General features: G+C 36.4%; 1 long non-coding RNA gene across 2 annotated transcripts; it reads left to right on the top strand.

Annotated features, from left to right (window-relative positions):
• Window positions 1–1,404: 1,404 nt before the first annotated feature.
• LOC125329763 lies at window positions 1,405–5,748 on the top strand. Of its 2 annotated transcripts, XR_007205266.1 has the most exons (4): window positions 1,405–1,477; window positions 1,624–1,693; window positions 2,196–2,361; window positions 2,852–5,748. It is a non-coding gene; the product is annotated as an uncharacterized LOC125329763 (long non-coding RNA). The 2 variants fall into 2 exon arrangements; XR_007205265.1 differs by having other exon boundaries at window positions 2,196–5,748.
• The last annotated feature ends 8,152 nt before the right edge of the window (window positions 5,749–13,900 follow it).

Genomic DNA, 13,900 nt, shown 5'->3' with positions numbered 1-13,900 from the left:
GTTCCGCGCGTGCGCGGTGCGGGGGCGCGCCGAGCGGCCGGGACGGACCGGGACAGTCTCGGCATCCCGGGATTGCCGCATCTCCGGGCGATGCTTTTGCCAAATTATTCTCCAGCTAGATCTTTCGAAATAGACCGGCTTCATTAGTCAAAGATGTGCAAGTGATGTAGATTTAAAAACCAGCTAATCATCTCTCTTGCTTAAGCCAATTTATTTTTGTTTTAAAAGTTCTTGAAAGTTATTTTTCCCATGTACTCCTGCACACTACTCTTGAGTTGGTGTCAGTGGGTGGCAGCCAGGATGGTTGTCCGTACTAGAAGCACGTTCTGAAAAGTTAAACCATGATTTACAGTAAAAGAGCTGCTGTAAAGTTGATCGTCATAATTTGTTTGTTAATACGTTTTTATATCTACTTGATACGGTATCATTTAACTAGCCCCGTGGAACAAGTACATTAAATATTTTAGGCATATATTTTTGACTATGTTTTTCTTTGCTCTGTTGTGTCTTATTACCTCGAAGACTATTCAGTCTTGTCCTTCGGTAAGTGCTTTGGTGCAGCAGTTTTGAGGTGCTGCATTTATGGTATTTACAAATCCCCTTTCCATATACTGTTCGGGATGCATTCCATATTGGATTAGTCCTCTTCGTGCTCAGTACAAAGTGATAGTTCATACCTCTTCATTTTTGCATATTTCTTTTAGTATTACGTCATTTTTTCGATTTCCTGTGTAATTATGAAACATCAGCACTTATATTTTTAATTGAATCATTCCTTGAAGTTCATTTTAATCTGAGTCTTCGGGATGTGAGTGGAAACTAAAAAGGACAAAAGACAAAATTTTGTTAATAGCAATGCTGGTATAGGTCTGTAGTAGCTTACGTTTTTGAATGTGTGGATTTGCATCACCGTAGCTGAGAGCAGAGTCCTTTTTGAAAAGAGAAAACTTGCATCAATTGTTTTGACTTGGACTTTTTACAAATAAATATTTGGGATGCTTGTGGGCAGTTTGATTATATTGATAGATTGAAGAAAGACGAAGTAATCATGGCTGAAGCCGTGCTGTAAACCAAAGATCTTGGAAAGGTAACCTTGACTTTCAGGAAAAAATTAAAACAGCCCTCTGAATCCGTGTTCTCTACTCGATGGTACAGTGTGCCACTACCCAATACTTCTGATCCATTAAGTGTTAAATATTGGTCTGAATACAGCATTTCACGGAAGCCTTCACTTTACTCTGATTTTTTAAAGAATACAGTAATAACCGGAAGCAATGTAGATTAAAAGAAAGGCATTCTTTTCATTTCCAGTGTGAGACGCGCCGGTCTGACCCGGGCACTCCCGAGCGCAGCCCTGTCCGGCACCGCCAGAGGGCGCCGGTGCCGCGGGCTCCGCGCTGGGAGCGGGCCCCGCCCCGTCCTCGCTGCCGGGACGGCCTCGGGACCCCCCACACTGACAGCGCCTTCAGCCTCACGGGTCGGGAACGCCGGGCCTTTCAGCTGGGTAAAATCTGCCCTCGCTAATAAAAACGTGACAGCAGTTGGTCAAGCAGTTAGCATGTAGGAAAAAATCATATGGGGTTGATGCTTCACTGGAAGCTTGTCCTGATTTGTTTCTTCTAGTTTGCTGGAGACATTGAGGATGTTGGTAGACGACAACTAGAATGACTTGCAAATCAGAACCTGCAGGAAGGTAATACAATAAAAATACTTATTTACATATTTCCTGCTATTGTGCAGCAAAACTTAACAAGCAGTTAGGAGTGTATTAATTTTAGTTTTACGTGCTGATATTGAATAGTCCCATTGAACTTGGTGGCATTTCTCATGTTTAAGGTAGAGGTTTATGAATTTATTTTTCTTGTTCTCTCAGCAGCAGTAGTACTAACTTCAGGTGGTGTGTAAGGTCTTACTGCTGAGGAGGGGTGCTTCCAAACCTCTGTAAATACCTTCCCTCCCCTAAATGAGGAACCTGTGCTGCTGTCTTGGCCATCCTCATCACCTCAGCCTCAACTTTGCACCTACCTGCAGTGTTGGTACAGCAGTATGCAAAATACAGCCTACCTAATGTTGAAACAGTACTTAAAGAAAATACCATTCACTTGTTCTGCAAATGCATTTTATTGTCTTTATTGGAGATTGAATAGTGCCTAGACAGACCTGTAATCTGACCCATTACTTTTTTTTTTTTCCAGCTTCTCTGCTGTTTACACTGTGTCATAAGACAAATGGCACTGATATTAACTGGAAAATCTGGTCTAGCATACATTATGTGCATTTAGAGTAACAGTTCTGTACCTTGCTCTATACTTAATGGTACCACTCTGTAGCATCTGGTAGAACAAGTTTTCCTTAGGACGTGTAAGTATTTATTTTCCTGAGATCAGTAAGGAAACTTGTGTATGTATTTAGGTGTATTATTAAACAAATAGAAAAAAAAGAAAAAAAGTATACAAATGATTGCTCACTTGTATTGTATCAGTAGTTGAAGGAGGTTTCGTGGAACTTACTAGGACAACCTGATGTCCTGGTCCTGCTGGAGCTGCCTGTGACCCCATTTAAGTTTTCTCTAAGTGTATGTTCACGAACAACCTCTCTTCACAATCCCCCTGCTCTTGGAGCAAGTCAAGGATGACAGTGCCTGCTACAGCAACTGTGCTCTTTTTACCCAGGTCAGGTTAGGTACATCTACCTGCCAGGTATCCTTCCTGAAAGCTGGGACCAGTACTAAATTCAGTCTTCTGCAATTTCTAGTTGACTTTCTTCCCCTCTGCTCAGACATTCTTCATTCATCTTGTGGTGATTTGTTTCTGTTTCCTGACTAAATCTCTTCCTCTCATTTCTTCTCTAGCTCCTGGAGATTGTAAACCACATGCTGGAACACCAATTAACTGTAAATGCTACAACTATTTCATAAAAATATTTTAAAATCATAAGCACGTCTTCAGCACATCAGCATCTTCCTTAGTTAGTTTTTAAAGTGCTATCTGATGAATATCAGATATTCATTAGATATTTAGAATTTGGGTACCAAATTGATCTTAATGCTAAAATACAGTTATCTAATTTACTCTCACTGTGAATGTCTCTGCTTTGCATGGTCCTGATGTAATAAGGTTCAGAGAAATACTATTGCTTGTAGGGGGGTTGACATCAACCCTCAAGAGTTGAAAACGTAAGAGATTGTATCAATAACTGAATGACAGAATATGATTAGCTCAGCTGATATAGATCTTACTTTAAAAATCACTTAAATTACAATTACTAGCTGATAAATTTAATTAAATATCTTTTAAGACTACTAATGTGTTAGTATCAAATAATAGTTCAGGAAGAATTATCATGTATAGTATCAGTAATCATACATTAAATGTATGAAAATTTGGATAAATATTAGACCTTAAAATAACTGCCACCAGATGGATAAATTGTTATCACACAGAAGTGCTTTTTGTGAAATCAGTAGTAAGTCTGAATCATATAATCATAGAATCATAGAGTGGTTTGGGTTGGAAGGGACCTTAAAGATCATCTAGTTCCAAAGCCACTGCGATGGACAGGGACATCTTCCACTAGATCAGGTTATTCAGAGCCCCATCCATCCTAGCCTTGAACACTTCCAGGAATGGGGAGTCCACAGCTCATTATTTTTGATAATCTGAAATTTGACTATTTTTCTTCCCACTTATCTGAAAATTATCTAAAATAATTGCTGGGAAAAATCCACTGCGGGATGGAGGCACTCATACATAATGGTGCAGATCTCTTCATGACTCAGTTATGAAAATTTGGATTTGTAGCCATTAAGAAGTCATTAATACTTAAGAAACAGGGGGTATGTCTACAAAATGTAACTGTTCTTGATAGTCACTTTGAAAATAATTTAGGTGTCAAATGACTAATGCCTGAATAAAAATGGCTGATGCTTTGATAGGTATGTCTTTCTGCTCTTTTGTACTGAAATGGCCCAGTGGCACTTAATTAACTGATGAAGTGTTACTGAGACTACCACAGGGAAGCCTGGGAGGTGCTCAGATGGTTTTGAAATTACACCACTCAAGATGGGCCAGTTTACATTTTTTTTACAGTTTGTAAAATGATTTGAAGTGAAAGTAGCATGCTTTGTAGTAGAAGTGCCCAAGTCCCTGACTGTACCCTTTCTGTAGTAAGCTGTGTTACAGCTACAGTAGGTGACAGCTTAAAAAAACCATATCAAATCTGGGCTGGGTTCTGAACACCATGTCCTTATCCTGAAAGGAGACACCAAGGAATATGATATTTCCTCACAAAAAAAGAGTCCTCTTTGAACTCTGATCTGACAGACTGTCAATATTGACCTCTAGCTGTTTTGTTAAGTATTTGTTTGTGAATCATGTTTTCTGAAGGTTTTAGAGAATTCATTTTTTCTCCCCCATTAACTCTATATTCAAGAAAACATCCTCCTCAGGGAAATAGAAGCTCATCAGCAATTCAGATGTTAAAATGCAGGTGAGTTGCTATGGCTGTGAGGTAGCACAGTGTAAATTTTGTTTGAAAGCCACATAGTTTCTATGGCCCGTTAAAATAAAGTGGAAGTTTCACTCAATTTGGAGGGGCACAGAGGGTGATTTTTCAAATATATTAAAAATATATATATACACACACAATCTTATTGAATGGCTTTTTGTATTCTGTCAACAAATTTTGATTTAGATGTACCTTTCTTTCTAGACAAAAAAGAGAAACTATGTGCCTTGATGTCAGGCGAACTCATGTATGCTTTATCACAGGCACCTGATGAAGGAAGTGCTTTCTTGTAGCACCTGTTTCACAGCTGATAAATTCTGCTTGATGCAGGTGGTAATGAATTGTATATTTTTAAGGTTTATCAGGGTTCTCATCTCTTAGAATTTCATGTTCATATCTGTGGGAACTGTTTGTAAGTTGGTTTAGGGTTTCTTAGTGCTTCCTAGTTGATTTTTTTAATAGCTATGATGTTAAACCAGGTAACCTCATTAATCTGTCAGAATTTGAAATGTGTTCTAAAAATTGTCTACATTATAAGAAGTTTCTGTTGCAATAAACATTTGTTCCTTTAAATGTTCTGCAATTAATGCTAGATGGTTTTATTTTAATGTGCCAAGAAATATCAATGCAGAAATAGCTACCGGAATTTGAAGGCTCAGTCACATATAAACTTATCAAATGGGCTAAAGCAGTCGACTTTGATCCCAAATATCCTAACTATTCATGTATGAGGGTATTCATAAATAATGGAATTGATTATGGTAATGTTTAGCAGATTTTAATAGCTTACATGTTTTTTAGAAGAAAATACATATTGTCTGTACTGTATTAGGAGACAGGGTAATTGTAGATACTCTTAATATTTTTCATGCAAGTTCTTTGGATTACAACTAACAGGAACTGAGTTAAGGCTCATTATGTTTTTAAAATGTTTAATAGATAAAAACAAAGCATGGGAACAAACTTCAGTAGTTATCACAGTTATTTAAAACCCCAGAGCAGAACTGTTGCCCGAGATTAGGTCTCGTACCAGAATAGCCGAACAGAGGAAGCTGTATCTTCTGCTGCAGTTGCACAGAGGTCACTGCTGTGCCTCGGATAAAGGTCCTGTCCTCTCCAGGACACACAGATGTCTTGTGAACACTCAGTAACTCTGGGATGTTCTGAATGCAGTGGGTTTATTGCACAAGTTCAGATTAACCCTGGAGAGCACAGGCTGCAGTTCTGATGTGTGAGGGCTATGCTGGATTTATGTGTGTCCTGTACAGCTCACCTGCTTGTGCTCCACATGTCTGATTCATCTCATGACTAATGGGTTATTATCAGTAGTATCTGATAATCCAGTGAAAAGAGAAAAACTAAATCAAATGATTTTGTAAGAAACATCTTTAATTTGTAATACTACTTCTTAGAAAAGGGCATTTAAAAATTTTTTGTTATGCACAAAAATATTTACGTACAATTTAAAGTAAAAGTACACATATTCTTTTACTTTTCAAAAATTCACTCCAGTAAAAAAATATGAATTTGTTTAAAACTAAAAGACATTGCAATTAGACCAGATAAATAATTTTAGCCATGAACTAGCATATGCTTATGCTACTGGTGCTAGTCAGAAAGCTCTATCAGAAGTCTTGAGAAAGTTTGTGTAAAGTCTGTAAAGGTTTATTAAGAAAAAAATTATTTTGAAATTGAGACAATTTTTAAAACCCTCCAGCCTTGCTCTTATATTTTTTCACAGCATGCAGGATCCAGGGAACAAACCATTCCAAAATACTTTTGAACAGCTGCAAGAATAATTTAACTTTGTTACTGAAGAAGATATTAAAATGTGTAAATGCTTCCAGCTGTTGCAGTAGTAAAACTATTGTTTATAGGGAGATACCACATAGAGTATTTCAGGAATTTGATATTTCAGAAACAGTCTTTGTTTAAACTTACATTTGATAAGTTGTGTTACATTTAATCTCTGACTTTTTTTATATTTTCTGAATCCATCTTTCCTTTCTTTTATATGTTTATGTAGCAGAGAATTTTGTCCATTATCAACCTAAATGCCAAGTCAGACCTATCTATACTTCTAACACATTTGAATTAACTGCAATTAGAAGCATATTACATATATTAGTTAACAGTACAAATTATGTGATCAAAATCCAATAAGAATTTTATTATAGCTTGCAAAATTTTACTATAGGTATTTGATATAAAGCTAGATGCTATGATATTTTGAACAAAATTAACTATTTTTCCCTTAAATGTACTCAAGGTGAAGATCTGGGTAAAAACTTTAAAATATAATTGAAACCTAAGACTTTGATTAGATACTGCATCTAGAATGCTGATTTTTGTAGACTGCAACACTTCTGTCACCTTCTCTATCAATGGGACTGTATATCCCATGAAACATTGTGAGCCCTCACACTGAGCTGCCCCAATTTTTCGTGAGATGGAGCTCTGAGGCAGAGCAAGAGTCAGCAAAGGCAATGGCACTACAGCAGTATGGACATTATTCCTTGGTTTGGGAAAAATTTTGAGTTCTCTAAACTGTGAACTCTTCAGCTGCATTTAGAATTTCCCAAGGAACCTGACATTCTGTGAAATACTTTTTCAGTTGAAATTCTGGATTTTTTTTTTTAAGCCAACTGATATGTTCTGTATTTTTCTTCATTAAAAAAAGTGTTATAGCTCCTCTTTCAGTTAGTCGTTTCAAAAATTGGATATCATGATGAAATATCTATCACACCCCTAGAAGAGTTGTCCTAATACTTAGATATCACAAGGCTTTATTTCTGTCATGTACATGTAAATTTATCAAGAGTCAACTTCCTGGACTCTTTTTTGGTATGCCCATATCTGCTAGTTCAGGATCCCATACTAGATATGTTCTTCTTGTGCAGATGCAGATAGGCTGTTGGTGGCACTCTGTATTTATGAAGTTAAATTGCCTTTCTTCACTCTGGCTCTAGAATGCAAGTTTTCTTGTAAATTTTTCTTGCAACTGTTTCTGAAGCTTTTTCCATTCATTGAACAAATAAATTAGGGATTATTTTTGGGTTATAAATATTTTCATAGTGCTCTGTCTTTATGGCAAGATTAGCTATGAAATCAATGGTTTTTAAACTCTTTCATGTAAAGGATGGGTATATGCTGGGAGTTACGAGTTTTTGAGGTTCATTTTTATGGAGATTTTTTTATAGCTTCCCGCCAATGTTTATGCTTTTCTTGATAGTTGCAGATGAGGCCAGAAAAAATAGTGTGGGTTCCCAAATCATATAGAGAACGTAAATGGAAATAAAACCTGTGATGATTGATATAAACAACTGACACATAGACTGATAGTATGAGGTATCTACTATCTCAATTCTCAAATTTGTAGCATGGTGTCCTTTAAAAATAAATCCCTTCCTGACTAATTACGCAGTTGTTATCTTTATAGACATTATAAAATTTTTTATACCTTTCTGCTAAACATATGTGTCAGCAATAGTGCTGTCCTGTCAGTAGCAGCCATGCACAGAGCTATTCATCTCGTGCTTACTTGAAGGGCTGTAAATGAAAAAATTCCAGTAATTCCAAAGAAGTTTATAATTGCTTGAGCAGATGTCAGAAGCAGCTGAGTCACCTATTCATCTATAGAATATCTTATGAGTAAACTGCCAGGTAAAAAGGGAGTTGGAAGGCATCAATAGGTGGCAGAAAAACACTACTATTGTAGCTTTACCTGTATAACCAGAACCTGACATCTCTGCCTTTATAGTATTTTAAAGTTTTGCCCTTTCTCTGTGCTGAGCTCCAGATGCCTTTACAAGACTTCTGTTTCCATATTTTCAGTTATGACAACCTTCTCCTATATTGCTGTGTTACTGTTCTCCAGATAGTTCAAATCTGTCATCAGAGGGAACTTTCCAGATGCTTTGATGTGAAGCAGACAGCTTCTCTTTACATGAGAAGGGAGGTTTGAGGGGTGGTGAAATGAGAAAGTGCTCACAACACTGAAAACCCTTCAACTGATACTGAAGTTGCTCTAGGATACTGCAACTATAATTTGGAATAGTTATTTTGCTCTTCTATGGTTTTTTTTTTTTTTTTTTGCTAGAGGTCATTTTTGTATCAGTTTGAAAAGGTGAACTCTGAGCTTAGGACTCTTGAGTCTTTGATCTGCACAGCATCATTTTGGATCCAGCAGTGCTTACTTCAAAGTACAATAGTATATGAAAGTTATGTCTGACTTCTGCGGGCTTTGGAAATTATACAACTGCATCAACTCTATGCTCCGTCTTGAGATAAGAAAACTGGCTAGATCCAAGCTAGCATATGAGGAACCAGTTCTGGTATCTATACCAGCAGTACGGTTGCTTCTTGTTCAGTCTGCCAACAAATAGTTTTAACTTTGTGTTTGCAGTTGTATCATCTTTGCTTTTGATAGGATGTGTTTTAAGTTTCACAGTGGCCAATCCTATGAGAAAGAACTGGCTTGGATCAGTTATCATTCTCTTCTCAGCTCCTCTGGAGCAATTGAAAGTCATGCAAAATTAAATACAAAATATTTCTGTGGTACTTGCAAAATTCTGTAGGAGATTTGGTTTTTATAAAAGCAAGGTGATAAGGTTTCCAGAGTGATGACATTCTACAGTGTCCAATAATACATATTGTAACAACAGCTACAGTGGGTATTTGTGTTTGTGAGAACTCTTGGTGTCTCTGTATGTCTTCTAGCTGATAGGAAGACAACTCCCCACTTTGGTAGCAGGATTCCAAAACCAGCTTTTCCCAAAACCTTTTTAGGAAACACTTCTTTGTGACTACAATGAAAGGTTTCCCTCATGGTGAGAAGAGCATGAAGGCCTCAAGGAGGAACTGAAATGAAGTTTGTCTGAGCAGCACAAAGAATTCCAAGAAGAATAGAAAGTTCACTCACAATATTTGGATCCTATTCTATTCAAGCTCCAGACTTTGTGTTCAGCCATAGCTGATGCCTATCTTGAGCATATACACAGTAGGAAGTTTGGAAGAAAAAATTGAATTAAGGGGTATTTAGAAAATGGTTGTTTGCAATAAAATGTTTAATAGGCTATTTTAGAGTCCTTTTATTTAAGTAAGATTTAAACAACTTTTAACTTTTTCAATTTGAATAGGGTCATGGAAAGTGAATTGTAGAATATTAGATGTTTTAGCATGATAGAATAGAACCAGAGAATCGTGTAGGTTGGAAAAGACCCTGAAGTTCAACAAGTCCAACTGTAAAGTTAACACTGCCAAGTCCATTTAAATTTACAAGTTCCTTAGATTGTAAATGTTTAAATGCATCATTCCAAGATTTCTATTCTACTTCTCTGAGACTAGAAGAGTGCTTCCCAAGATAATTTGTCACAGGACATGTCCTCCTAGGAAAAGTCCACTACTGTTCTTCTTGTCAAGTGTTGGTGTCTTTTTACAGAACTTAGCAAGTAGAATCCTTTGAGGAAGATATAAATAATGAAAATTTCCTTTTATTTAAAGTGATATAATATGAATCAAATGGATTGAATACCTTAAACACCATCTTTTACACTGTACTAAAATGATTTTATATAATGCAGACCTGTGAGCAAAAATACAGTAATTGTAGAGCATTTCATGTGACTATACCACAACTTTTAGTTGGATGCACCTTGAATTAGACATTTATTTCCTAAAGCCTTGGAGCACATAATATTATTTACCTACATAATTTTCCTCTGTAGTCAGGCTTTGAAGTTTCAAATCAAAGTAATTTGTCTGTTCTTGTTTATAGGATACTAAAAGAAATAGTTCTTCAAAGAGCATGTATTTCTAAAGGAAATGTAAAGCACAATTTCCAAACAGAATAAATAATAACTTGAGGTTTAACAATGGAGGAAAAAGAGTTTTATTAGTGAACTGTATTAAAAGTGCTGAATGTGCCACAAGAGCTATTGAATGTTGGTCCCAACTTAAATAAGTTATTTTAGCATCAAGTAAAAAAAAGCAGAATTTGTGAATTTCACAGATTCACAGAACATTCTGAGTTGGAAGGGACCCACAAGGATCTTTGAGTCCCAGTCTTTGACTGACAATTTAATACTGTAATTGACAACTTGCTAGTAGTGGCTGTGGAAGCTGAACCAGTAAAATGTAATTTTTATCATAATTCCTATAGATGTTTTTTAAAGAATGTGTGCTTTTGGGAATGTCTGTTTTAGAAGTAAGTCTTTAATTCAATAAATGTTTGCACATCTTTATTTCTGTGCCTAGGAAAGCACACACAGCATATGCAGTGCTCAGCAGAACTGAACCTATTATACCTATTAAATTGTATTGAAAAGTAACTGCTTTACTGTGTCCAGTCTAGGAAAGTCCTCTGCTTTCTGTATTTAATCAGATTCACTGAGTGGAAGGTGCAAGAAATCCCATCATAGACCCTATTGACTAATTTGCGTTAAGAGATATTTCTTCCTTACCTCCATTAGTATTTGGCTTAAATCCTGAATGATTTCATTAGCTATGTAAGGGCTTAATCTCCTGGAAATCCTGCTAAGCTCTTGCCCTCATTGAAAGCTATGATAATTTGTTCTAGTTAATTTTGATTTAAATATATTGCTTTCAGTTCTACTTAACGTTCCTTGCTTTTATTTTTTTTTAAATAATGGCGAGATGCATAAGAACACCAGTTTTGTCTTTGTCTTATTATTTTGCATCCCTCTGCTGTTTGGTCTTAGAATCTGCTTTTAAGCAATACCATTTTTTTCAATTTGTCTATGCAGTCGACTGCAATTGTAAGTGAGGTAAAATTAAACACTTACAGAAGTTGATGCCTTTAATCCTGTTTTTTCAACGTACAGTAGTATTTGATACAGCTGTGATTTTTGCTGTAATTATTCTTTTGACATATGAAAGACTTAGATTTATTCTGAGATGTCCTGCACCTTTTTTCCAGAGGAAAGAGAATAATTTGTAAAAGGTTGTGGAAGAAAGTGCTGCTTCAAATCTGTTTTATATTACTGCAAGTATGTAAGGAAGCTAAACAGCCTTTTTACTTTCTTTTCTAATGGAAGTACACATAATTTCTGTTATCCATTTTGTGTTGATACAGGAGGGAACATGGCATTTGTACTAACTCTAGAAAAATTCTTTTGGAATCTCTTAATGGGGCTGTGTTGCAAGGGGACACGTTATAGGCAGTTTGATACTTTTTTATCCTCTCCAAAATATTGACTGCTTGTCAATGGGGAGAATTTAGGAATGTGGAGATAGGATGGTTTCCTGTTGAAAATAAACCAAGGCATGTACTAACATTAAGCGTAAACAGGAATATATAAACAGGGATGGCTTGTGGAAACAAACAAAACAGGCAGTTTTTTCCAAGACAAAGTGGCAATGGAAGTGCTTCCAAGCTAGTTTTGTGTTCTCACAGTCAGGTTGATCGAGGAAGTGGAAAAAATTCCTTATAGTCTCTCATAGGTGTAGTGCTGCATGCTTGCTACAGTTTTACCAACTAGTTCTCTCAAGTCTTAGGATAGTTTACAAGAAATTCCCAAAAGAGACTTACAACCACCTCTGTGTTGAGGGAGGATCCCTTTAGAGCACATAACCTAAACCCAGGTATAGAAGTGTGAAGGGGACTTTCCTACTAGTTAGAGAACCTGTTTCCCAGTAGGGCCTTATCCAATTTTCACATTTGTCATTCAGCAGTCTTTTGGATGCGTGGCCACACACCCACTCCTTCATCTTTCAATGCAGATAGTCTTCGAGGTATTCATAATCTCTGCTAAAAGGGTATGGAATATCCAAGTCCTTGGAGGTTGTCCTTACTGCACCACAGCGAACATGAGCTAAGATAAGATAAGAGCGCTGAGATGGGATGCAAGGTCAGAAGCGTAGAACTGCTCTCCAAAATACAGGCACTTTCCCTGAAAACTCAGGCTCTGCGGTATTTCTGAAGAATTTCTCCACCTCTGAAGATCTGCAGCAATGCTGTCTGGAGAATCATCCACCCTCCTGCAAAATCTGTGCATCCAAGCATACAGCAGTACTTAGCAAAGCCTTGCTGCTGCTGGTGTTTTAAAAACAAACAAAATAAATAGAGAACTCTTCTATAAGTAACGTACTTGGTAGGTGGTTGGAGAGGGTAAAGCAGAACAGCATTTGGCAAAGTCTTTCACGACATTGTGTTGATAACAGGCAGATTGACAATCTGTCTTTCTCTTCTGCATGGGGTCTCATTAATAAATCTGTAGGTCAAACTGAAGGGAGGGCAAGTGTTGAAGTACCCAACCTGGTGAGCCCGAGTACTGAAACATCCATAGTGTAACTGTGCATACAATAATTTTCAGTTACTTCTATTCAATTTTATGTTTTAATTTTCTGAAAATTTCTAAGCAATGCTTTACATATATTCTTTGTTTTCTTAAATATGGTAAAGATACCTAGATACCTGAAGGTGCATAGAAAAAGGCGTTTAAGGAGAAAATAGTTCTTGAAAAGTTAGAGCTTGGTTACCAGATAAGTAACCAAGTTCATAACCGGTAATTGTAAAATGCTTCATTTTAACTATAAGCACTGTACATGCAGTAGAGCACTTTTTATATGTTAAAAGGTTTTAACTAGAGAATGGTTGTTGATAAATGCTATACATGCATTTGCAGTATGAGTGCCAACCTGACACTCATTTTTCCAAAATTCCCAGCAAAGAATTTTCTCTTGAAATTCATTTTCAGCCATATCCAAATAATACTTTCTTTGTGGGTGTACTTGAGTTTCCCTGATCAAGCAGGAATAAGTATCCTTTAGTTAAATTATGTCTCAAAACGAAGTTCCTGTTGCTTTTCAGTTGCCAAATGTGCAAAATAAATTTGTTATTTGTTATAAGAAGATTCTAACTATATATTATCTGTGGAATACATTATAAATTGGTATTCTAATAGCTGTAAATCTCCTAGTAATTAATAACTGACTAGCATGAAAAAATTCCTATAGAATATATAGCCTTAGAGTGGTCTCCTAAATGATTCATAGAATATGGAAAATACATATTTTAAGAGAGCTTTAATGGGTTGTTCTATGGAAGTATTCCTTCATCTTGCTCTTTCAAGAGAATAAATTCAAGTGTTCAAAGAAAAGCAAGTAATATTTGTAAGCAGTCTTTGAATGCACACACCAGCGAATGGGTCTGGTAACAATTTTAACAGACTTGTGATGAATGTGAAGATTATATGCTGAATCTCAGATTTGCACTTTTAACACTAGAACTCTTCCTTAACTTTCCCTTCTTCTCTTGGTAGGACTGGCAGAGATATCCCAGATCCTTGGTTGCAGTGAGAATTTTTAAAACCTGAAGCTACTTTCTATAGAGATGTTCTTTAGTTATTCAGTTATACATTATTTGGTTTGGGGT

Source organism: Corvus hawaiiensis, chromosome 8 (assembly GCF_020740725.1).
Source record: "Corvus hawaiiensis isolate bCorHaw1 chromosome 8, bCorHaw1.pri.cur, whole genome shotgun sequence".
NCBI lineage: Eukaryota > Metazoa > Chordata > Aves > Passeriformes > Corvidae > Corvus > Corvus hawaiiensis.
Note: the sequence above shows the minus strand (reverse complement) of the source record. Positions and strands in the feature narration are given on the sequence as shown.